Genomic DNA, 24,192 nt, shown 5'->3' with positions numbered 1-24,192 from the left:
AAGTCCAAAAATATGAATTTTTCCTAAAAACTACTAGAAATAGACTAAAAACTAACTAAAACATACTCTAAACTATATGAAATTATCCCCAAAAAGCGTATAAAATATCCGCTCATCACAACACCAAACTTAAACTGTTGCTTGTCCTCAAGCAACTAGACAAATAAAATAGAAGACTAGCGGGACTAGTAGCTTTTTGCTCCCGAACAGTTTTGGCATCTCACTTTATCCATTGAAGCTCAGAGTGATTGGCATCTATAGGAACTTAGAATTCAGATAGTGTTATTGAGTATCCTATTTCAGTATGATGATTCTTGAACACAGCTATTTTATGAGTCTTGGCCGTGGCCCTAAGCACTTTGTTTTCCAGTATTACCACCGGATACATAAATGCCACAGACACTTAATTGGGTGAACCTTTTAGATTGTGACTCAGCTTTGCTAAAGTCCCCAATTAGAGGTGTCCAGAGTTCTTAAGCACACTCTTCTTTTTGCTTTGGACCTTGACTTTAACCGCTCAGTCTCTAGTTTTCACTTGACACCTTCACACCACAAGCACATGGTTAGGGACAGCTTGATTTAGCCGCTTAGGCCAGGATTTTATTCCTTTTTGGCCCTCCTATCCACTGATGCTCAAAGCCTTGGGATCCTTTTTATTACCCTTGCCTTTTGGTTTTAAGGGCTTTGGCTTTTTGCTCTTGCCTTTTGGTTTTAAGAGCTTTGGCTTTTTCTGCTTGCTTTCTCTTCTTTTTTTTTTCTTTTTTTTTTTCTGCAAGCTTTGTTCTTTGCTGCTTTTTGTTGCTTCAAGAATCATTTTTATGATTTTTTAGATTCTCAATAACATGTCTCATGTTCATCATTCTTTCAAGAGCCAACATATTTAACAGTCTTAAACAACAAATTCAAAAGATATATGCACTGTTCAAGCATTCATTCAGAAGACAGAAAGCATTGCCACCACATTTAACTAATTAGAATTTCTCTTATTAAAACTCGAAATTTTATTGCTTCTTATTCAAAAGATCTACTACTTTATTCATGTTTGTTGATGATGAGAAAAATAAACTATAGCTTAATTGGAGATAAAATCAAAATAGATACTAATTACTACTATATGACTCCTAAGGTAAAATTAAAATAAGAACAGTTATCACAGAGTTAAGGCTAAGATTAGAACTCAACAACCTTGAGGTTTGGGAAGTGGATGTTCCTCTAGTCTGTGAGGTGCTTGGTCCTTCAAGAGAGAATTTCTGGCGCTTCAGTTCCTTTAAATCACGCCCTTGCTCCTCTTGGAGTGGGTTGTTTTCCTTTAGGGGCCATGATCTTAGTGATCACGGATAAGCACACCAAACTTAGAGCTTTGCTTGTCCTCAAGCAAAAGAAAAAGAAGGAGATGGGTAGAAGGAGAGCTCCTCCCCACCATCCTGGCGTTTGAACGCCCAAACACTGCCTGTTTTGGGCGTTCAACGCCCAAATGCTGCTCTCCTGGGCGTTCAACGCCCAGTTGTTGCTCTTTTCTGGCGTTGAACGCCAGATAGCTATCCTTACTGGCGTTCAGCGCCCACTGAATGCCCATTTTGGGCGCTGAACGCCCAAAATGGCCTTCACTGGCGTTTTCTTGCCAGTAAGCTCCCTATCTCTGTTTTGTGCGTAGATTCCTTCTGTAACCCTGTAAACTTATGCAAATGATTCTTTACCTTAGTGTCAGTGAACTTTATATAAACAAATAAAAATAAAAATAGGGCAAAATGCTTAGAGGATTGTTGCCCCATGGCTGGGTTGCCTCCCAGCAAGCGCTTCTTTATTGTCTTTAGCTGGACCTTGCGGAGCTTTTAATCTAGCTTCAGCCTTGAGCATTCTTGCTCAATGTTGCCCTCAAGATAATGCTTGATTCTCTGTCCATTGACAATGAACTTCTTATCAGAATCAATATCTTGAAGCTCCACATAACCATATGGTGATACACTTGTAATCACGTATGGTCCCCTCCACCGGGATTTCAGTTTCCCGGGGAATAGCCTGAGTCTAGAGTTAAACAACAGAACCTTCTGTCCTGGTTCAAAGATTCTAGATGACAGCTTTCTGTCATGCAATTTTTTTTATTTTTCTTTATAAAGCTTGGCATTTTCGAAAGCTGTGAATCTGAATTCCTCTAGCTCATTTAGCTGGAGCAATCATTTTTCTCCTGCTAATTTGGCATCAAAGTTTAGGAATCTGGTTGCCCAGTAGGCCTTATGTTCCAGTTCCACGGGCAAGTGGCATGCCTTACCATACACGAGTTGGTATGGAAAGGTCCCTATAGGGGTCTTGAATGCTGTTCTGTAAGCCCACAGAGCATCATCCAAGCTCCTTGCCCAATCCTTTCTACGGGTATTTATTGTCCGTTCCAGGATTCTCTTTAATTCTCTGTTAGAGACTTCAGCTTGCCCGTTGGTTTGTGGATGATATGGAGTGGCCACTTTGTGGCGAATTCCATACCGAACCATGGCAGAGTAAAGCTGTTTATTGCAGAAGTGAGTGCCCCCATCGCTGATTAACACTCTAGGGACACCAAACCTGCTAAAGATATGTTTCTGGAGGAATTTCAGCACTATTTTAGTATCATTGGAGGGTGTGGCGATAGCCTCAACCCATTTTGATACATAGTCAACTGCCACCAGAATATAAGTGTTTGAGTATGATGGTGGGAAAAGTCCCATGAAGTCAATTCCCCATACATCAAACAACTCTATTTCCAAGATCCCTTGTTGAGGCATGGCGTAACCATGAGGCAGGTTACCAGCTCTTTGGCAACTGTCACAATTACGTACAAACTCTCGGGAATCTTTATAGAGTGTAGGCCAATAGAAGCCACATTGGAGGACCTTGGTGGCTGTTCGCTCACCTCCGAAATGGCCTCCATATTGAGATCCGTGGCAATGCCATAGGATTCTCTGTGCTTCCTCTCTGGGGACACACCTACGGATAATTCCATCTGCACATCTCTTAAAGAGATAGGGTTCATCCCACAAGTAGTACTTTGCATCAGTAACTAATTTCTTCTTTTGTATTCTATTGTACTCCTTGGGTATGAACCTTGCAGCTTTATAGTTTGCAATATCGGCAAACCATGGTGCTTCCTGAATGGCAAATAGATGCTCATCAGGGAACGTCTCAGAGATCTCAAGAAAGGGGAGGGACGTCCCTTCCACTGGCTCTATCCGGGACAGATGATCAGCCACTTGGTTCTCTGTCCCTTTTCTGTCTCTTATTTCTATATCAAACTCTTGCAGAAGCAATACCCATCTGATGAGCCTGGGTTTTGAATCCTGCTTTGTGAGTAGATATTTAAGAGCAGCATGGTCAGTATACACAATCACTTTTGATCCTTCTAAGTATGATCTGAACTTGTCAATGGCGTAAACCACTGCAAGTAGTTCTTTTTCTGTGGTTGTGTAATTTTTCTGGGCATCATTTAGAATGCGACTGGCATAATAAATGACATGCAGAAGCTTGTCATGCCTCTGTCCCAATACTGCACCAATGGCATGATCACTGGCATCACACATTAACTCAAATGGCAATGTCCAGTCTGGTGCAGAAATGACTGGTGCTGTGACCAGCTTAGCTTTCAGCGTTTCAAACGCCTGCAGGCATGCTGTGTCAAACACAAATGGCGTGTCAGCAGCTAGCAGATTGCTTAGAGGTTTTGCGATTTTTGAAAAATCCTTTATAAACCTCCTATAGAATCCTGCATGCCCCAGAAAGCTTCTGATTGCCTTAACATTGGCAGGTGGTGGTAATTTTTCAATTACCTCTATTTTTGCTTGATCCACCTCTATTCCCTTGTTTGAGATTTTATGCCCAAGAACAATTCCTTCAGTCACCATGAAGTGACACTTTTCCCAGTTTAAAACTAGGTTGGTTTCTTGGCATCTTTTCAGAACAAGTTTCAGGTGATCAAGACAGGAGCTGAATGAGTCTCCATATACTGAGAAGTCATCCATGAAGACTTCCAGAAATTTTTCCACCATATCAGAAAAAATAGAGAGCATGCATCTCTGGAAGGTTGCAGGTGCATTGCATAGCCCAAAGGGCATCCTTCTATAAGCAAACACTCCGGATGGACATGTGAATGCTGTTTTCTCTTGATCCTGGGGATCTACTGCAATCTGGTTATAGCCTGAGTAGCCATCCAAAAAGCAGTAATAATCATGACCTGCTAGTCTCTCTAGCATCTGGTCTATGAATGGTAAAGGAAAATGATCCTTTCTGGTGGCTGTATTGAGCCTTCTGTAGTCAATACACATGCGCCACCCTGTAACTGTTCTTGTAGGAACCAGTTCATTTTTTTCATTATGAATCACTGTCATGCCTCCCTTTTTTGGGATGACTTGAACAGGGCTCACCCAGGGGCTATCAGAAATGGGATAAATAATCCCAGCCTCTAGTAATTTGGTGACCTCTTTCTGCACCACTTCCTTCATGGCTGGATTTAGCCGCCTCTGTGGTTGAACCACTGGTTTGGCATTATCCTCCAGTAGGATTTTGTGCATGCATCTAGCTGGGCTTATGCCCTTAAGGTCACCTATGGACCACCCAAGAGCTGTCTTGTGTGTCCTTAGCACTTGAATAAGTGCTTCCTCTTCCTGTGAATTTAAAGCAGAGCTTATGATCACTGGAAAGGTGTCACCTTCTCCTAGAAATGCATATTTCAAGGATGGTGGCAGTGGCTTGAGCTCTGGTTTAGGAGGTTTTTCCTCTTTCAGAAGAAAGTTCAGAGGCTCTTTCATGTCCCCTGAATCCTCCAAATCAGGCTGAACATCTTTAAAGATGTCTTCCAACTCTGATTCGAGACTCTCAGCCATGTTGATCTCTTCTACCAAAGAGTCAATAAGGTCAACTTTCATGCAGTCTGTTGATGTGTCTGGATGCTGCATGGCTTTGACAGCGTTCAACTTGAACTCGTCATCGTTGACTCTCAGGGTTATTTCCCCCTGTTGGACGTCAATGAGGGATCGTCCAGTTGCTAGGAAGGGTCTTCCTAGAATGAGAGTGGCACTCTTGTGCTCCTTCATTTCCAGCACAACAAAGTCAGTGGGAAAGGCGAATGGCCCAACTCTGACAATCATGTCCTCAATCACGCCTGATGGGTATTTAGTGGAACCATCAGCAAGTTGGAGACATATCCGGGTTGGTTTAACTTCTTCAGTTAAGCCAAGCTTCCTGATAGTGGATGCAGGTATTAGGTTGATGCTTGCCCCAAGATCGCATAAAGCTGTCTTGGTGCAATCACCTTCTAATATGCATGGTATCAGAAAACTCCCAGGGTCTTTAAGCTTTTCAGGAAAGCTTTTCAGAATGACTGCACTGCATTCTTCAGTGAGGAGAACTCTTTCTGTTTCTCTCCACTCATTTTTATGACTCAAGATCTCTTTCATGAACTTGGCATAAGAAGGTATTTGCTCAAGTGCCTCTGCAAATGGAATCTTTATTTCAAGAGTCCTTAGATAATCTGCAAAGCGAGCAAATTGCTTATCCTGCTTCTCTTTCCGGAGTTTTTGAGGATAAGGTATCTTGGCTTTATATTCCTCAACCTTAGTGGTTAAAGAAGCCTTTTTAGAGGGGTTGTTGTCAGCACTTGTGTGTGTCTGATCCCTCACTGGCAATTGAATGCCAGAGTCAGAAGCTGGAGTGACGTTAGACGCCAGCTCACCGTCTGTTCCTGGCGCCTGAACGCCAGAAATGTGCCCCTGTTGGGCGTTCAACGCTGGATTCTGCCCCATTTGGGTGTTCAACGCCAGATTCTTGCCCATTTCTGGCGTTGAACGCCAATCCTGCCTTGTTTCTGGCGCTGAACGCCAGTTTTGGGCATGGTCTGGGCGTTCAGCGCCAGCCTTCCACCCATTTTCTGGCGTTTTAGTGCCAGAATTATTTTTCCCTGGGCTTTTACTGTCCTCAGGGGAATCTTTGGTGGGTTGCTCATTTCTTGAATTTTTGATGCCTTGAGGTGGGGTATTTAATGTTTTCCCACTTCTTAATTGAACTGCTTGGCATTCTTCTGCTATTTGCTTTGATAGCTGCTGCTTCGTTTGCTTAAACTGTTCGTCCATATGTATATTAGCTATCCTTGTCTCCTGTAACCTGTCTTTGAATTCAGCTAGCTGTTTTGTTAGAAAATCTAATTGCTGATTGAATTCAGCAGCTTGTTTTACAGTACTGAATTCAGCAGTTACTGTTTTAACCTCTTCATTCATGGAAGGGTTGCTGCTTAGATACAGATGCTGATTCCTGGCAACTGTATCAATGAGCTCTTGAGCTTCTTCAATTGTCTTTCTCATATGGATAGATCCACCAGCTGAGTAATCTAAAGACATCTGAGCTCCTTCTGCAAGCCCATAGTAGAAGATGTCTAACTGAACCCACTCTGAAAATATTTCAGAGGGGCATTTTCGTAGCATCTCTCTGTATCTCTCCCAGGCATCATAAAGAGATTTATTATCTCCTTGTTTAAAGCCTTGGATGTCCAGTCTTAGCTGTGTCATCCTTTTTGGAGGGAAATATTGATTCAGGAATTTTTCTGTCAGCTGTTTCCATGTTCTTATGCTGGCCTTAGGTTGGTTATTTAACCACCTCTTAGCTTGATCTTTTACAGCAAATGGAAACAGTAATAGTCTGTAGACATCCTGATCTATTTCCTTATCATGTACTGTGTCAGCAATTTGTAAAAATTGTGCCAGAAACTCTGTAGGTTCTTCCTGTGGAAGACCGGAATACTGGCAACTTTGCTGCACCATGATAATGAGCTGAGGATTCAACTCAAAGCTACTAAATCCAATGGAGGGTATGCATATGCTACTCCCATATGAAGCAGTAGAGGGGTTAGAATATGACCCCAGAGTCCTCCTGGACTGTTCATTTCCACTTATGTCCATGATGGATATATGGATATAACTTGGACTGATTTATCTTTTTATTTATTTTATTTTATAAGAAGTAAATACTTAAATAAAATAAAATAACTAAAAAGAATTTGAATTTTGAAATTAAATTTTTTTTCGTAAAAAAATTAAAAACAATTAGTTAAAAAAAAGGAAATTTTTGAAAAAGAGGGAAGATATTTTCGAAAATTAGAGAGAGAGAGTTAGTTAGGTAGTTTTGAAAAAGTTAAGAAACAAACAAAAAGTTAGTTAGTTAGTTGAAACAAATTTTGAAAAGATAAGAAGTTAGGAAGTTAGAGGAGATATTTTGAAAAGATATTTTTTGAATTTAGTGAGGAGAGAGAAAAACAATAAGATAGTACAAGATTTAAAATTTTTAGATCTAATGCTCCTTGTTTTTGAAAATTTTGGAGGGAAAACACCAAGGAACACCAAACTTAAAAATTTTAAGATCAAGACACAAGGAAACTCAAGAACACTTTGAAGACTCACAAGAACACAAGAACATGAAGGAAGAACACCAAACTTAAAATTTTTAGAAAACCAAACCAAAATTTTCGAAAATCAAAGGGAAATCAATAAGAAAACACCAAACTTAAAGTTTGGCACAAGATTTAATAGAAAAAAAATATTTTTGAAAAAGAAGGTTTTGAAAAGAGTATAAAAGATTCTAACCCAATTACCAAGAACACAGATTAACGCTCTAGCCAAATGAGTTATGGGACCTTCAAAAATTTTTAGAAAGATTATTTTTGAAAACACCAAACTTAAAGTTTGGCACAGGATTTAATAGAAAAATTATTTTTGAAAAAGGTTTGAAAAAATATGATAGCCAATTATCATGAACATAAACACCACGTTCTAAATAACTGAGCTATAAGTTTAAAGTATTTTAACAAGGGATAAATAATAAAAGACTCTAAACCAAAAAAAAAAGAAAGATTTTTCCTAATCTAAGCAACAAAATAATTCGTCAGTTGTTCAAACACGAACAATCCCCGGCAACGGCGCCAAAAACTTGGTGCACGAATTGTGAATCACACTTTTCACAACTCGTACCACTAACCAGCAAGTGCACTGGGTCGTCCAAGTAATACCTTACGTGAGTAAGGGTCGAATCCCACGGAGATTGTTGGTTTGAAGCAATCTATGGTTATCTTGTAAATCTTAGTCAGGAAGTCAACTATGTTTATCAATTGAATTGTGAGTAACCAGTAGAGCATAAATTAAAAGTTACTTGTTGTGCAGTAATGGAGAATATGTTGGAGTTTTGGAGATGCTTTGTCTTCTGAATCTCTGCTTTCCTCTGTCTTCTTGTTCACGCACGCACGTCCCCCTATGGCAAGCTGTGTGTTGGTGGATCACCGTTGTCAATGGCTACCTTCCATCCTTCCAGTGAAAACTACGCTCACGTGCTCTGTCACAGCACGGCTAATCACCGGTTGGTTCTCGATCCGGTTGGAATAGGATTTACTATCCTTTTGCGTCTGTCACTAACGCCCAGCCTTCAGGAGTTTGAAGCTCGTCACAGTCATTCAATCCTTGAATCCTACTCGGAATACCACAGACAAGGTTTAGACTTTCCGGATTCTCATGAATGCTGCCATCAGTTCTAGCTTATACCACGAAGATTCTGATTAAGGAATCTAAGAGATACTCATTCAATCGTGTATAGAACGGAGGTGGTTGTCAGGCACGCGTTCATGGTTTGAGGAAGGTGATGAATGTCACGGATCATCACCTCCATCACAGTTAAGCGCGAATGAACATCTTAGATAGGAACAAGCGTGTTTGAATGGAAAACAGAAATACTTGCATTAATTCATCGAGACACAGCAGAGCTCCTCACCCCCAACAATGGGGTTTAGAGACTCATGCCGTCAGAGAATACAAAGTTTAGATCTGAAATGTCATGAGATACAAAATAAGTCTCTAAAAGTTGTTTAAATACTAAACCAGTAGCCTAGGGTTACAAAATATGAGTGGACTATGATGGATGATGCAGAGATCCACTTCTGGGGCCCACTTGGTGTGTGCTGGGGCTGAGACTTTAAGCAATTCACGTGCAGAGGCCATTTGTGGAGTTGAACGCCAGTTTTTGTGCCAGTTTGGGCGTTCAACTCCAGTTTTTTATCCTTTTCTGGCGCTGGACGCCAGAATTGGGCAGAGAACTGGCGTTGAACGCCAGTTTACGTCATCTATCCTTGTGCAAAGTATGGACTATTATATATTGCTGGAAAGCCCTGGATGTCTACTTTCCAATGCAATTGGAAGCATGCCATTTCGAGTTCTGCAACTCCAGAAAATCCACTTTGAGTGCAGGGAGGTCAGAATCCAACAGCATCAGCAGTCCTTTTTCAGCCTGAATCAGATTTTTGCTCAGCTCCTTCAATTTCAGCCAGAAAAATACCTGAAATTACAGAAAAACACACAACTCATAGTAAAGTCCAGAAATATGAATTTTTCCTAAAAACTACTAGAAATAGACTAAAAACTAACTAAAACATACTCTAAACTATATGAAATTATCCCCAAAAAGCGTATAAAATATCCGCTCATCAAATTGAAATCTTGGGAGGAGCAGCATCGGCGCGCCCGCGCACTCCACGCACGCGCGTGTCTTAGGTGGCTGGAAGCGGCGCGCAAGGATGGACGCATTCGCGCGGATCAAGAGATCCCTATCGATGCGCACGCGCACTTGGTGCGCACGCATGGGAAGCTGCACGTGACCTCATTAAAGGAAATCGTGCCTGGCGATTTCTGAGGCTCATGAGGCCCAATTTCAAGCTGTTTCTGCATGGAAAAGACCCAAGGAAGCTAGGGGAAAAGGGGGATCAATCATTTTACACTAAGACACAATTCTAGAGAGTTTTTGGTTCCTTTGTTATTCTAGAGAGAGAAACCCTTGTTCCTCTCTAGATCTAGCGTTAATTTGATCTTCCCTTGTTGGATTGTGAATTGGATCTTGTTAATTACTAGTTTTAATTGTTCAATTTGAATTCCTTGTTACAATTTTGCTTATATCTAGTGATAGTTTTATGAATCCTTGTTAATTGTCATCTTATACCCATTTCATGAATGTTGTGAATCTTGACTTGTTGATGTTACATTGATGATTTCTATGTTTAGTTTTGTTGTTTGGATGATTGTATGTTGATAATTATTAGTGGGTACTTGTAGATTTCAATTTAATTGCTATTTTAAACATGTCTTTTGTTAATGCTTACCATGTGTTTGATGAATTGTTTACTTTGATTATGGAGTAGTCTTCTTCACTCTTGGCCTAGGCCAAGGGAATTGGGTAAACTTGAGTCATTGGGTCTAATGGATTTGGTGATTTGAGAACCCTTGGTGGTCAATTTGATACTCATTGACGCCAACCCACTACTAATCTAATTAGTAGGTAGGTTGGGACTTATGGGTTGATGTGATCAAATCCATTTGACGTACTTCAAGTCTAGGAGTAGATATTACGTACTTAAGACTTTTGGAAGTAGACTTAATGAGCTTGGTTCCTCATAATTGTCAAGATATGGTTGTTAGACAAGGATGGTGACCCCAATTTCCATGCCTAGCCAAGAGTTGTTTTTATTATTCATATTTGAAAACCAAATTTCTCAACTATTTGCCTTAGTTATAGTTACTTGTTTGGTTTATAATAGAATTAAGTGGAATGTTGCTTGTTCATTGGAATTGCTCACGTTTGCTTAGTTAATTCAACGCCATCACTCTACAGTCGGGGACTACATTAGAGGAGATACCTCCAAGGGTCATGGAAGAAATTCATGAGGAAGAGATAGTTGTTGAAGCTCCACATGAAGAAGAGGTGGTAGATAAAAGGCATGAGGAAGAAGGAGTAAACCTCAAGGAACCCAAGAGGAAAGCTATAGTGGATGAGTCCATTCCTATCCCATTTCCTTCCATGGTGAAGAAGGCAAAGAAAACACCAGAATTTGATTTGAACATGCTTCAAGTGTTCAAAAAGGTTGAGGTAACCATACCACTCCTTGATGCTATTCAACAAATTCCAAAGTATGCAAAATTTTTGAAAGACTTGTGTACACACAAGGATAGGATAGGAGAATTGGAGACATAATCCTTGCGTAGTTCAATTTCTTCCTTGATGGAACCTATTCCAAGAAAATGTGGTGACTGACGTTAGGATTTTTGCTAGTAAAGAATTTTATAAAAATAGTCGCGTTGTAGATATAGATTCTAAACCAACAGAAATCCCTTCGTACAAACGTTTTGGTTGTCACAAGTAATAAACTCCTAAATAAATTGATAACTGAAGTATTCAAACCTCGGGTTGTCTTCTCAAGGAACTGCAAGGAAGTATGTTCTTATTATTGGTTATGGAGATTGTAAATTGGGGTTTTGAGAATGAGAAGTGAATAGTCTAATTAGCAAATAAAGTAAATGAAGAACAAGTAATTTAAATGGCAAGTAAAATAAATAAATGACTATAAATAAACTTTTGGCAAGGTATGAGAAATTGGAGGTCCTATCCTAGTTACCCTTATCAATGATGATGAGAATCGAATCTTAATTCCACTTTGTTAACCTTTACTAAGATAAAGGAAGGTCAAGGGATTAATTGGTTTGATCTTCGAATCCTATTTATTTCCTAAGAAAATATTGGGATTATTGAAGTTCAATTTAATTAACAAAGATAACAATTATCAATCATGTTTGAGTTTGATAACTCCTGAGTTACTGATTTCTTAACCAAGACCAAAAAGGAGAAAAGTAAATCTACTGGAATAAAAATGTCTTCAGATGGGAATAACAATAATGTAAATAAAAGAAAGCAATATTAAACTGAAATACCTCAAATAACATTAATTCAAAAGAGTAATCTGTAACATGGAAGAATTCATAAATTAAATTGCAAAAGTAAATAAAAGGGAATATTGAACCTGATAAAGAGATAATCCTGAAAGCGAATAAAATCCTAATTCTAAATCCTAATCCTAAAGAGAGGAGAGAGAGGAGAGAACCTCTCTCTAAACTAAATCTAAATCATGAAAACTAACTAAAGTGGAGACTCTCCTTGAATGGATGCATTCCCCCACTTCATAACCTCTAGTCTATGCCTTCTGGACTTGGATTTTGGCCAAAAAGGGCTTCAGAATTCGCTATGAGCATTTTCTGCAATTTCTGGTGCGTGGCCTCTGTCACGCGTCTGCGTGGGTCACGCGGTCGCGTCATTCGGAGTTTTCCTTGTCACGCGGTCGCGTCAGTCATGCGACCGCGTCAGATGTGTTTCGCTCGAGGCATGCGGTCGCGTCAGTCATGCGGCCGCATCAATGCCTTTTTGCGCTGGCATGCGGCCGCGTCGATGCCTTTTTGCGCTGGCATGCGGCCGCGTCGCCCATGCGATCGCATGGCTGCCAGTTTCTTCAAAAACTCTGTTTGTGCTTTTCTTCCATTTTTGTATGTTTCCTTTCCATCCTTTAAGTCATTCCTGCCTTAGAAGATCTGAAACTACTCAACACACTAATCACGGCATCGAATGGAAATAAAGGTAATTAAAATAATTAATTTTAAAGCATAGGAAACATGTTTTTCACATACATCACATAATAAAGAAGGGAAAGTAAAACCATGCAAATAATATGAATAAGTGGGTGAAGGATTGAATAAATCACTCAGATTAAGCACAAAATATATCATAAAATATGGGTTTATCAACCTCCCCATACTTAAACAATAGCATGTCATCATGCTAAGTCCAAGAGTAATGTTAGGTTAAAGTGGTGGAATGCCATGCAATGCAATCTAATCTAAATGCAACTACCTAGATGCATCATGCAATTCTAATTTTTATTCACTTGTATATAAAGCTTACATGTAGTTGAATTAATTCACATTCTCAAGGAGTCATATATATATATATATATATATATATATATATATATATATATATATATATATATATATATATATATATGTATGTATATAGCCAAACCTTAGATAATGATAAAGCACTTTTACAGTTGAGATGGGAGAGAAAAACATTTTATAAACTTGCAAGACAATTAATAATTCAAGCAGAGATATATGTTAATGAGCTATTGAACCCTCACTGGATTTTGTGTTTACTCTCTAGTCACTCAGTGTTTATTGGGTTAATCACTTTATTCTTCTTTTTATTCTTACTTTCTATAACTTTGTTCTTCATCTAACCAATCAACAATTATAGAATATAGACATACCAAAAATCATGAGGTCTTTAGTTAAGGTTGTAATGGGGCCAAGGTAAAGGTAAGGGTATATGTATAAGGCTAAGTGAGCTAATAAGTGAATCCTTAATTAGTCTAAGATCTCACCTAACATACATACTTTGTAAAGCAAAGCTTCTTTACCTATTTTCCTATATTTTCCCACTTTTGATGTTACATGCTCATGTTTCAATGTTTATTATTTTTATCCCATGTGTATTGCTTTATTTCACATTTTGGGGAATTCTTTTGTGTCCCCTTTATTCCAATACTGAAAAAAATAACACATTTTTTTTATTGCACATGGTAATTCAATTATTTTGATTTCACATGAGCATGCTTCCCAAAACTTTTATTTGAATAATTTTATTCTTTTCAACTTTTCTACCCTTTTGTTTTTATCATCCATGTTCTCAATAGGTTTCCCCTACTTAAACAATTACACAATTTCTATCTTAAACTAACCAAGGATTCAACTTGGGATTTTTATTTTATTTTTCTGCTTAAGGCTAGTAATGTGGCTGATAGAATAAGAGGGACTTAAAGGCTCAAGGGGACTAACAAGGGTGATGTAAAAAGTAGGCTATTTTGGGATAAGTGAGCTAAAATCAAATAATGGCCTCAATCACTCTCTTGGTATGTATTTCTATTCTATAATTGGACATATAGATTAAAACAAAGTAAAGACCACCAGAATAAATAAGAAGGGCAGAACACACAGGAATAAAAATTATGGTTTGAATGTAACCATACAATTAAGCTCAAAACTCACAGGCTGTGTGTTCTCTAGCTCAAAAATCATTTATCAGTTATGTATGTCATGCAAGTAAAATTAAAAGTTCCCATTATTCTCAATGTAAAATTTATATTGAATGGCTTTAAAGTTTGTGTTTCTCCTTGATGAAATGTTGTTAACTAACTAACATATAATGCTATATATACAAGGTGTGGGTTGTTTCTATTATGCTCAAGTTCCTAGTTTACTCCCTTTTTATATTTTTCAATTTAAATTAAGCTATCTTATGCTAAAAAGGGTAAACTGTACTAATTAATCCACAATTTCTATAACTAATGAGTTAGAATTGCTACTAAACTAAATGGCTAAAATATGAACTAAAGTGCAAAATGCAGAAATAAAGTAAAAATACATAAAAATAGCAATATATAAGTACTGAGAAAAGAAAAATAAAAATAAGAAGAAAAATACTAAAAAGTATCAAAATAAAATAAAGAGAGTCTGTAGTGGTTCACCAAAAAAATGTACGCCAGAGATGGCGACCTCCCCACACTTAAAATGAAGCATCGTCCCTGATGCTCACTCAAGCAGGGTGTGAAGGTGTGTCATCACTGAAAGAACAGGTAGCTGGAGTCTCTGTGGTGGTGGTCTGAGGATCTGCCTGCTACAAAGGAGGTGCTGACTGGATAGGGATCTCGGGGTCTACAGCCTGAATCTGAGGCGGAGCCTCCTGATGTGATGTGGCCTGCTTTGTGCCTGCCTGCGCAACCTCGCTCTGTGGATGGGTCTCTGCCTCGTGATCATCCGCCTCCTCCTCAGATGCCTCGGATGGTGTGTCAGGCTCGGAGGGGATGTCGCCAGATTGTATCATCAGCTTCAGGTGCTCATAGCGTCGCTTGGTGCGACGCTCCATCTGGTCAAGCCGTCGAAACAGGCGGTGCACTAGATGATAGACGGGCTCTGGGACAGGTGGAGGTGCAGTGGTGGTGGCAGGGGTAGCTGTAAAGGAAGAAGGGCCGGCAGATGGTGTGGCTGTCTCAGCAGTAGCAGTGAGGAATGGAGGTCTGTAGCCCAAAGCCAGAAAGTTCCTGCTAGCAGGTGGCTTTTCATCAGCATCCTCCCAAGGCACGTCAGCTCGACGGCCTAGCTGTGTAATCAGATAAGGAAAGGGAAGAGTGCCTCGGACGTGGACCCTGGCCATATAGTACCGGATACAGCGTGGCAGGTACAGGTCCTTACCCTCCATCACACACCATAGGAGGGTGATCATAGCGGTTGGTATCTCAGTCTCATGAGTACTCGGCATAATGAAGTTGCTAAGTATCTGATGCCATAGCCGAGCCTCATCATTCAAGTAAATCTGCTTGATTTCCTTTGGCATGGTAGTGTTCGGACCCATAATCCAAGGAACGGTTGGGTCAAGGGCTATCCTGGCCTTGACTGCATCCCAATCAAACTTCATGAAGCGCATGTCCTCCTCAACTTTTTGATAACCATCCAGCTGATCAGATTTAGGCAGAAGTTTCAGAACATCCTCTATGGCCTCTTCAGTGACCAGAATCTGCTCCCCTCTTAGGTTCACTGCATCTAGGGAAGTCTTGAAGTAATTGCAGTAGAATTCCCTTACCCAAGATGCATTGACCTCTGTCAGGTTTCTCTCCAGGAAGAACCAGCCTCTTTGTTTGATATGATCAGAGGTGTATTGCTGGAGTTCTTTTGGGATCTTCAAAGTCCTCTCCAGGTGTAGGTTCCTGGAGGTTGCAAACACCGGATACTTCAGCTCACAGTATCGGTTTGCAAACTTTACTGGATCAGTAGCAGGGAGTAGCTGGTCGGCCTTCTCCTGCGGAGTAAAGTTTTTCTCTCGCCAGGAGTCATCGTGCATGATATCCAGGATGGACATAGCGGATTCTCCTCTTTTATGTTTGCCAGTAGTAGCCTTTGCTTTTCCTTTTCTCTGGGTGGCAGACATCCTGAAAAACAGAAAACCAGGATATAATAAAACAGGAAAACAAGTAGGCAAATAGTCAAAAGAAACACAAAGTGGCAAAGGAGCAATAGGATAAGGAAAATGAGTTAAGTAAATGTGCATTAAGGATTGTATAGGAGTTAAAAGTCTGAAAAGAAGAATTCACAATCCAAAATGTAATAGAAGGCATGTTAATTAGGAAAAATTATCAGTATGCCATGGTTAGAAGGTTAAGGAGAAAGTGAAAAACCAAGAAGAGAGAGCATGAAAGGTTAGGTTGGTTATAATTGAAAAAGAGTTGAAGAAGTTGAAATTAGTGAGTTAGTAAAAAGTGGGTTAATGTAAGTGGCATAAGGATAAGTTTCTAAGTAACAAGCATTCACAATTAAAGGCTACAGGTAACTCATAACCAAATAAGGAAATTAGGTTGATGATGATTCAGATAGATATATAAATAGCAAAAAATTGGAATCTAAACATAAAAAATGCAGATTATGAACCAGAAAATCAAAGAGAATGAGAAAGCTTGCCCTGGCATTCATGAATTGGTTTGGTTAAATCTAAGGAAAGCACAGTTGAAAATGTCAAAACCAAGACATGAATGGAAACATTTTACAGAAATTTGGGCAGCATTCCGGCTAAAATTGGATTGTCCCAGAAAATAAACAGCAACAGAATAGTGCATATGAATCAAAATTAAAGCTGCAATTAAATAGTATGAATAAGAAAGAGCATAGCAGCATGAACTTGAAGAGCAGCATATGAACATTACGAACTTCACAGCAACAGCAGAATTGCAAATTGATAAAACAAGAAACACGAACAGTGTAATTAAACAGACCTAAATCCACTAACCACATCCTAGGCTACCTAACAACCTAGAATCCACTACAACATGCATATCTAACTAGCCTAAATATGAACATAAACAGAAAAATATGAATTAACTACAAATCGATAGAAGGGCGGCGTTCGTCGGAACCTAGTAGGCGAATTAAGGAGAGTGGGGCAGAGAGGTGGCTGGGGATGGTGGCGGTGGTGTCTAGCGCGGCAGAGGAGGGTGGCGCGGCGGCGGTTGCTGTTCGGGGGCAGGGAGGGAAAGGTAGGGGTAATGGGGTAGGGGGTTAGGGGAAGGAAGGGGGAGTGGGTGGCGCTGGGCGGTGATGGCGGCGTGGTGGTGGTGATTGCGGAGGAGGGCAGGGGCGGTGAGGAAGAAAGAAGAAGGAAGAAGAAGAAAGAAGGGGGAAAGGAAGGGGGTGGGTGGCGGCGGGGTCTGGGTGGTCGGCGGGGTGGCAGTCGGTCGGTGATGGTGGCTGGGTGGTGGTGGTGTGATCGGAGAAGAAGAGAGGAAGGAGAAGGGTTTGGGGGGGCGCGAATGGTAGGGTTCGCGTGACTAGGGGGTTATAAATTTGAATCCACGCGATCGCGTGGGGCACGCGGTCGCGTGGCTGGAGTGAAATGGGGGTCGACGCGATCGCGTGAGTGGCGCGATCGCATGGAATAGCTAAAAGAGTGAATGACGCGATCGCCTGGGGCATGCGATCGCGTCGCTGGAAATTGTGCTAAATGCACGAATCCAGCATCGTTTCAGTGCAACTCTCTGTCTCCTTTTAGGGTGTTATGTAATCCATGCGACGCAATCGCATCACTCACGCTGTCGCGTGGGATTGATGTTTTGCAAGTGACGCGATCGCGTCGGGGATGCGATCGCGTGGGCCGTTTGTGTGAAATGCACAATGGCTGCACGATTCCAGCCTAACTTTCTGGACGTTGGATCTTTACGCCGATCTCCAGATCACGCGGCCGCGTGAATGACGCGGTCGCGTGGGAAGTATTTTTCGCAACTTGACGCAATCGCATGAATGATGCGGTCGCGTCGCGCACCCATTTTTTTTTATGCAGTATGCATAATGCAATGATCAATATGAATGCGATGTAAAACTCCAGGTTCAATATAATAAAATGAAATAAGACTTGAAAACAAATAAAACTAAATAAAAAAAATTGAAAAAGGAACGATCATACCATGGTGGGTTGTCTCCCACCTAGCACTTTTAGTTAAAGTCCTTAAGTTGGACATTGGATGAGCTTCCTGTTATGGCGGCTTATGCTTAAATTCATCCAGAAATCTCCACCAATGCTTGGAACGCCAATAGCCTCCGGGATCCCAAACTAGGCATGTGAAGCTTCTTAGCAGCTTCAAACAGATTGTCAGGCTCCTGGAGTGATGATTGTCAGCATAGATTCCAGGATCCCAAACTTTGCTTTTAAATCCGCCTTCGTCTTGATCTATATTTTTCCATCCGGGCGGTTTAGAAATTAGATTCTCACCAGAATGACCAAACATTTTCCGAGATCCATCCAATTGATCATGATGCCAATCTGTCCACTTCGAGTCGAAGCGTGGAACCTTATTGAACCTTGTGCACCAGCTCTGAGTACGAGCCATTTCCCTTTTACTCTTAAAGCCGCAAAGAGCTCTAAGCTGGTCATCTATTTTAAGCAAACCATATTCAAGTGGAAAAACATAGTTAAAGGTTAAGGATTGTACCCACTTGAAACTTGTATTGGGTGGTAATGGCCTTGGGATAGGTGGTTCCAGTGGTTCTGTGAGTTCTACTCCCTTGTGCTCTTCTGTGAATTTCTCCACTTCTTTGCAAGATTCTTCAAACATATCCATGTCCTAATCAAAGCATTCTATGTCTTCCTCATCACTTAAGTCATAGACTGAAGGTTGAGAGAAATCTACCTCCGTATCATCTTCGTATTCACTTGGGGAAGATTCTTCGATCTCAGAGAATTCACTCGCGGATGCAAGCTCATTACTAGAAGAACTTGACTTGAGATTATCATTATTAAGGAGACTTGCTTCTTGGGTTATTCTGTCTAGTTCTTCATGAAAGACTTGCTCTGGGGATTGCGCACTGATGCCAAGGCATCTTAGGCTAGTTTCACTAGTATTTTTCTGTTAGTTTTAGTGGTTTTATGCATTTTCTTGAGCTTAAAGTAACCAAAAATGGTTAAATGAAGAACAAAGCAATGAACCATCCAAAAAATATGATTTTGATGCAAATTCCATGAGTTTTAGTTATATTACTTGAATGCTATGAATGGAAGATTTCTCATGAAATTTTGCAAGACTTTGATGTATTTGTTTGGATGATTTCAGGGAAGAAGAGGCTAAGCAAGGAAGCAACAAAATCAATAAAGGAAGCTTAAATATCACATGGGAGTTTAAGTTCCAGTTTAAGCCTAAACTGGAGCTTAAACGCCAGAATCATGAAGGCTAAGGAATGCTGGAATTGAAGTTTAACCTCCAGTTTAACCTTAAACTGGAGGTTAAACGCCAGAATGGAAAGTCTCACCAAAGAAGCATTCCACGTTTAACCTCCAGTTTGACCTCAAACTGGAGGTTAAACGCCAGAATGAGAATGCCACTCAGGAAGGAGTTCCACGTTTAACCTCCAGTTTGACCTCAAACTGGAGGTTAAACGCCAGAATGGGAAAAGCACTAGGGAGCCATTCCACGTTTAAGCTCCAGTTTGACCTCAAACTGGAGCTTAAACGTGTTCGACCAAGAACTCTCCTCCAGGGTTGCCCTCTCCATTTCCACGTTTAAGCTCCAGTTTGACCTCAAACTGGAGCTTAAACGTGTTCGACACCTCCAGGGCTACTCTTCTAAGCTTCCACGTTTAACCTCAAGTTTAACCTTAAACTGGAGGTTAAACGTGTTCGACCTCCAGGATGCCTCCTTCCATTTCCACGTTTAACCTCCAGTTTAACCTTAAACTGGAGGTTAAACGTGTTCGACCTCCAGGGGCTGCCCTTCCTATATCCACGTTTAAGCTTCAGTTTAACCTTAAACTGAAGCTTAAACGTGTTCGACTACATGACTCTCTAGGGCTGCCTTCTTCCATTTCCACGTTTAAGCTTCAGTTTAACCTTAAACTGAAGCTTAAACGTGCTTCTACAAAATGCCTCACTGGAAGTGTCTGGCGTTTAAGTTGCAGTTTAAGCTTAAACTGCAACTTAAACGCCACTCTTGGAAAAGGTTTCTGGACCAAAAATATTGTGGTTTAAGTTAGTATTTGAGCACAAACATTAACTTAAACTCATTCTGGTATGAAACCCAATTGAATATCATGGTTTATGGGATTGGGCCTGAAGGATTGATGAGTCTGAAATTTCAATTTATTGAGTCATGTGCCATTATTTGATTATCACTAAGTTGGCTCAATGAATGTTACAGAATTTGGATCAGCAGCCTCATCAAGATTATGGATCATAAACCCAAAGCAAAAGGAAAGCAGGGAGAGGCCTCAAAGCCCAAGAAACACAACAGAAAGCTCAATATAGAAAGTGTATAAATAGGATAGAATTTAAGTTAGAAAGGGATTTTTGGACTTTTACCTTCACTTTTAGCTAGTTTTCATATCTTTGTAATTGAATTCAGAGCTATGACTCACTAAACCCCCTTTCATTGGGTTAGGGAGCTCTATTGTAATTCAATGAATCAATAATAGTTTATCTTCTTCTTCAATCTTTTCTCTTGAATTTTGTTAGAAAGCTTCTCGATCTAATTCCATTGGGTAGTTGTCTTGGGAAAGAAACTACCCATAATTGGAATCCTTCGGAACCTTGGGAAAGGAATGGAGGATTCATGCTAGAGAAGCTTTCTCACAGTGAATTGGATTGGGGTTTGGATGGATATTGTGACATGTAATCCTACCAAATTGTGGTTCATGAAACTGTGTGGTATAATCAGTGATCGAGCATCATCTCTTCTTATGAACATTTAAACTAAGGGATTGGGAATTTGTTCATTTTTAGAGAGTATTGGTGAGCCAAGGGATTGGGATCCAATCATATAAGATTGCCAAGCAAAATTCAATGAACGCATTGCTTGAGGAAGAGATAAACATGTTGATTCGGAGATCTCAATATCTCCTATAACCCAATGAATCCCCCAATTCTGATTTCCATCTTCTCTTTACATTCTGCAACTCAATTCATGCAATCAACCCCCATTCCCTTTTAATTTCAGCAATTTAGTTTCTGCTCTTTAATTCATGCAATTTAAGATTCCGCCATTTAATTTTCTTGTCATTTACTTTTCCCGCCAATTTTACATTCCGCAATTCTCATCTCAATTTGATTCCGCTCAACTAGAACACACTTCTAATCCGAATTGCTCACTCAACCAATCCTTGTGGGATTCGACCTCACTCTATTGTGAGTTTTTACTTGACGATAACCGGTGCACTTGTCGGAAGGAATTTTGCCGATCGTGCAACTTCCTAAATCGTAGCATAACTAGTTTATGCGCATCAAGTTTATGGCGCCGTTGCCGGGGATTGGTCTTCGATTGACAATTCTCCAATTGGAAGCTAACTAGATTGAGCAATTTCTCTTGCTTTGTTAATTCTGTTCAAGTTACTTGTTGAATTTTAATTTCTGCACTCGGTTACATGTTTTCTTTCTTTATGCCTTTAAATTCAAGCAACTAACTCACTGACTCACTAACTGTTTGAATTAATTCCTCAATTGCTCTAACCATACTCTTCCATTAACCAAGAGTATTTCACTTGTTTGTGCCTGTGCTGTGTTCTTGTATGACAGGTAGGAGAGGAGAGACATCAACTCCTCCATATACCGAACCAGAGAGGACCCTTCATAGACTGAGAAGGGAAGCAAGAGGGAAGAGAGTAGTGGGAGAAGAGGAATCTGAAGGAGAATCTGAGGATAATTTTGAGGAAGCTCTAGACCTCAACATGGATAGAGAAGTTCACAACCATGAGAGAGCTGATGGAAACAATGCCATTCCTGAGAGGAGGGTTCTTAGTTCATAGATAAACCCAACCTCTGGGAATTGTGGTAGCAGCATCCAGAAACCACCCATTCAGGCCAACAATTTTGAGCTCAAACCACAGCTAATATCACTTGTGGAGAATCATTGTTCATTTGGTGGAAGTGCTAATGAAGACCCAAACCAACATCTCACAAAATTCCTGAGAATTTGTGACACTGTGAAGTCTAATGGAGTCCAGGAAGATGCCTATAAACTGCTTTTGTTCCCATTTTCACTTAGGGACAAAGCAGCTAAGTGGCTGGAATCATTCCCTAGGGGGAGTCTAACAACATGGGATGAGGTGGAAAGCAAGTTTCTGGCACGTTTCTACCCCCCACAAAAGGTCAATAGGCTTCGATCTGAGGTTCAAACGTTTAGACAACAAGATGGTGAAACTCTCTACGAGGCATGGGAGAGATTCAAGGATTTGACAAGGAAATGCCCACCAGACATGTTCCATGATTGGGTGCAATTGCATATTTTCTATGATGGACTCTCTTATGAATCAAGGAAGGCTGTAGACCATTCATCAGGAGGTTCATTGAACAGGAAAAAGACTGTGGAAGAGGCCATTGAAGTGATTGAGACAGTGGCTGAGAATGAGTACTACTATGCATCAGAAAGGCACAACACTAAGGGAGTCATGGAGCTGAACCATGTTGATACAATTCTAGCCCAAAACAAGGTGTTTGCCAAGCAACTAGCAGAGCTTACCAGGCAATTAGAAACAAAGCAAGTGGCTGCAATACACACACAAGATCAAGAGGAAGTAAGCATTGAAGGAGGTGATTGGGAAGAGGCCAACTATGTGGGAAACCAACAAAGGCAATCATATGATCCAAATTCCAACACTTACAACCCAGGATGGAAAAATCACCCAAACTTTGGGTGGGGGAACCAACAAACCCAACCACAAAACCACAAACCTTACAACCACAACCAACATAACAATTCCACATACCAAAACTCCAACCAAAGATCATACCAAGCCACACAAAATACTTACCCCAACCATCATATCATGGCCAAAATAATCAACCTACCAACTTAATCCGAACCAACAATTTCAAGATCAATTAAACCGGATAGAAGGAATGATGGCAACCATGAGTCAAGACATAACCGAATTGAAAAGCTTCAGGGATGATGTGAGAGCTACCTTAAGAAACCATGGTGAAAAGCTCAAGAGGATGGAGTCTCAAGTAGGAGAGCTATCTCAACAGGCCGTCAAATCAACTGCAGTGTTCCCTAGTGACACAGAAAAGAATCCTAAAGGGGAACAAAAGAGAGTGAGATGGGAAGAATGCAAGGCCATCACCATATTGAAGGAAGTTTCAGAAGAAGAAGGAATCAGGCCCTCAGAGCAGGAGCCAGAAATCTTGAAAGAAGGTGTGGAAGAAGTTAAGCAGGAAAGTGGAACTGAGCAAGCCAAGGAACTGCAAAAAGGCATGCTGGAAATATACCAACCAAAAGCACCATTTCCTCAGAGGTTAGGAGGAGGTGAAAAAGGGAAAACCTATTCAAGGTTTTTAGAGACATTTAACTCTCTCCATGTCAATATTCCCTTTCTTGAGATTCTCCATCAAATGCCTACACACATCAAGTATTTAAAGGAATTGTTAAGCAAGAAAAGAGTTTTGAAGGGAGGACAAACGGTAACAATGAACAAAGAATGCAGTGCTCTCATCAAGAAGGACACACTCTCCAAGAAAACGGACCCAGGAAGTTTTCATATCCCTTGCATCATAGGGGAAACAAAAATTGACAGAGGATTCTGTGATCTAGGAGCTAGCATAAATGTGATGCCTCTAACTCTTATGAAGAGGCTACAACTGAATGAGGTGAGATCCACTGATGTAATCATACAACTGGCCGACAAAACTCAGAAGCAAGCTGAAGGGGTGGTTGAAAATGTGCTGGTGAAAGTGGGGGATTATTACTTTCCCACAGACTTTGTCATTGTGGACATGGAGGAAAGCTACTTACACCCTATCATTCTGGGCAGACCATTTCTAGCCACTACTAGAGCGCTCATAGATGTAGAACAAGGAGAGCTAATTCTGAGAATACATGATGAACAACTCATTTTCAAAGTTTTCAAACCTACATCTGAGCCTGAACCAGAACCTGAAAAGCCTAAGGATAATAGTAGCCATCTGTGTTTGGAGGAAAGTAATCTAGCAGCTGAAACTCTAAAACAGTCCTTGGAAGGCAAACAAGAGTTGCAAGAGTTAAAGCCACAAGAATCAGTGGAAACAAATCAGAAGGACCCTCCTGACATAAGGGTCAATGAAGAAATCCTCAAGAGAAAGGGAAAAGTGATAGGGAGATTGCCAAGAGGGTGGAGAAACAAGAAAATTCCCACTGAAGGCTTTTCTCCGGGAGATAACGTGATATCAAGTCATTATCTGCCAATCCCACCTGGCCTCAAAACCATTCCTTCCCAGCTCCCTCAAGTGTTCACAATCAGGAAAGTTCTTTCTATGGAACATTTA

General features: G+C 40.5%; 1 non-coding gene across 1 annotated transcript; it reads right to left on the bottom strand.

Annotated features, from left to right (window-relative positions):
• Positions 1-22,046: 22,046 nt before the first annotated feature.
• Positions 22,047-22,150, bottom strand: LOC112760008 (small nucleolar RNA R71). Its single transcript, XR_003180467.1, has one exon. It is a non-coding gene; the product is annotated as a small nucleolar RNA R71 (small nucleolar RNA).
• Positions 22,151-24,192: the final 2,042 nt, after the last annotated feature.

This window comes from Arachis hypogaea, chromosome 16, assembly GCF_003086295.3.
Source record: "Arachis hypogaea cultivar Tifrunner chromosome 16, arahy.Tifrunner.gnm2.J5K5, whole genome shotgun sequence".
NCBI lineage: Eukaryota > Viridiplantae > Streptophyta > Magnoliopsida > Fabales > Fabaceae > Arachis > Arachis hypogaea.
The sequence above is the reverse complement of the archived record's forward strand: the minus strand, read 5'-3'. Positions and strand labels throughout refer to the sequence as shown.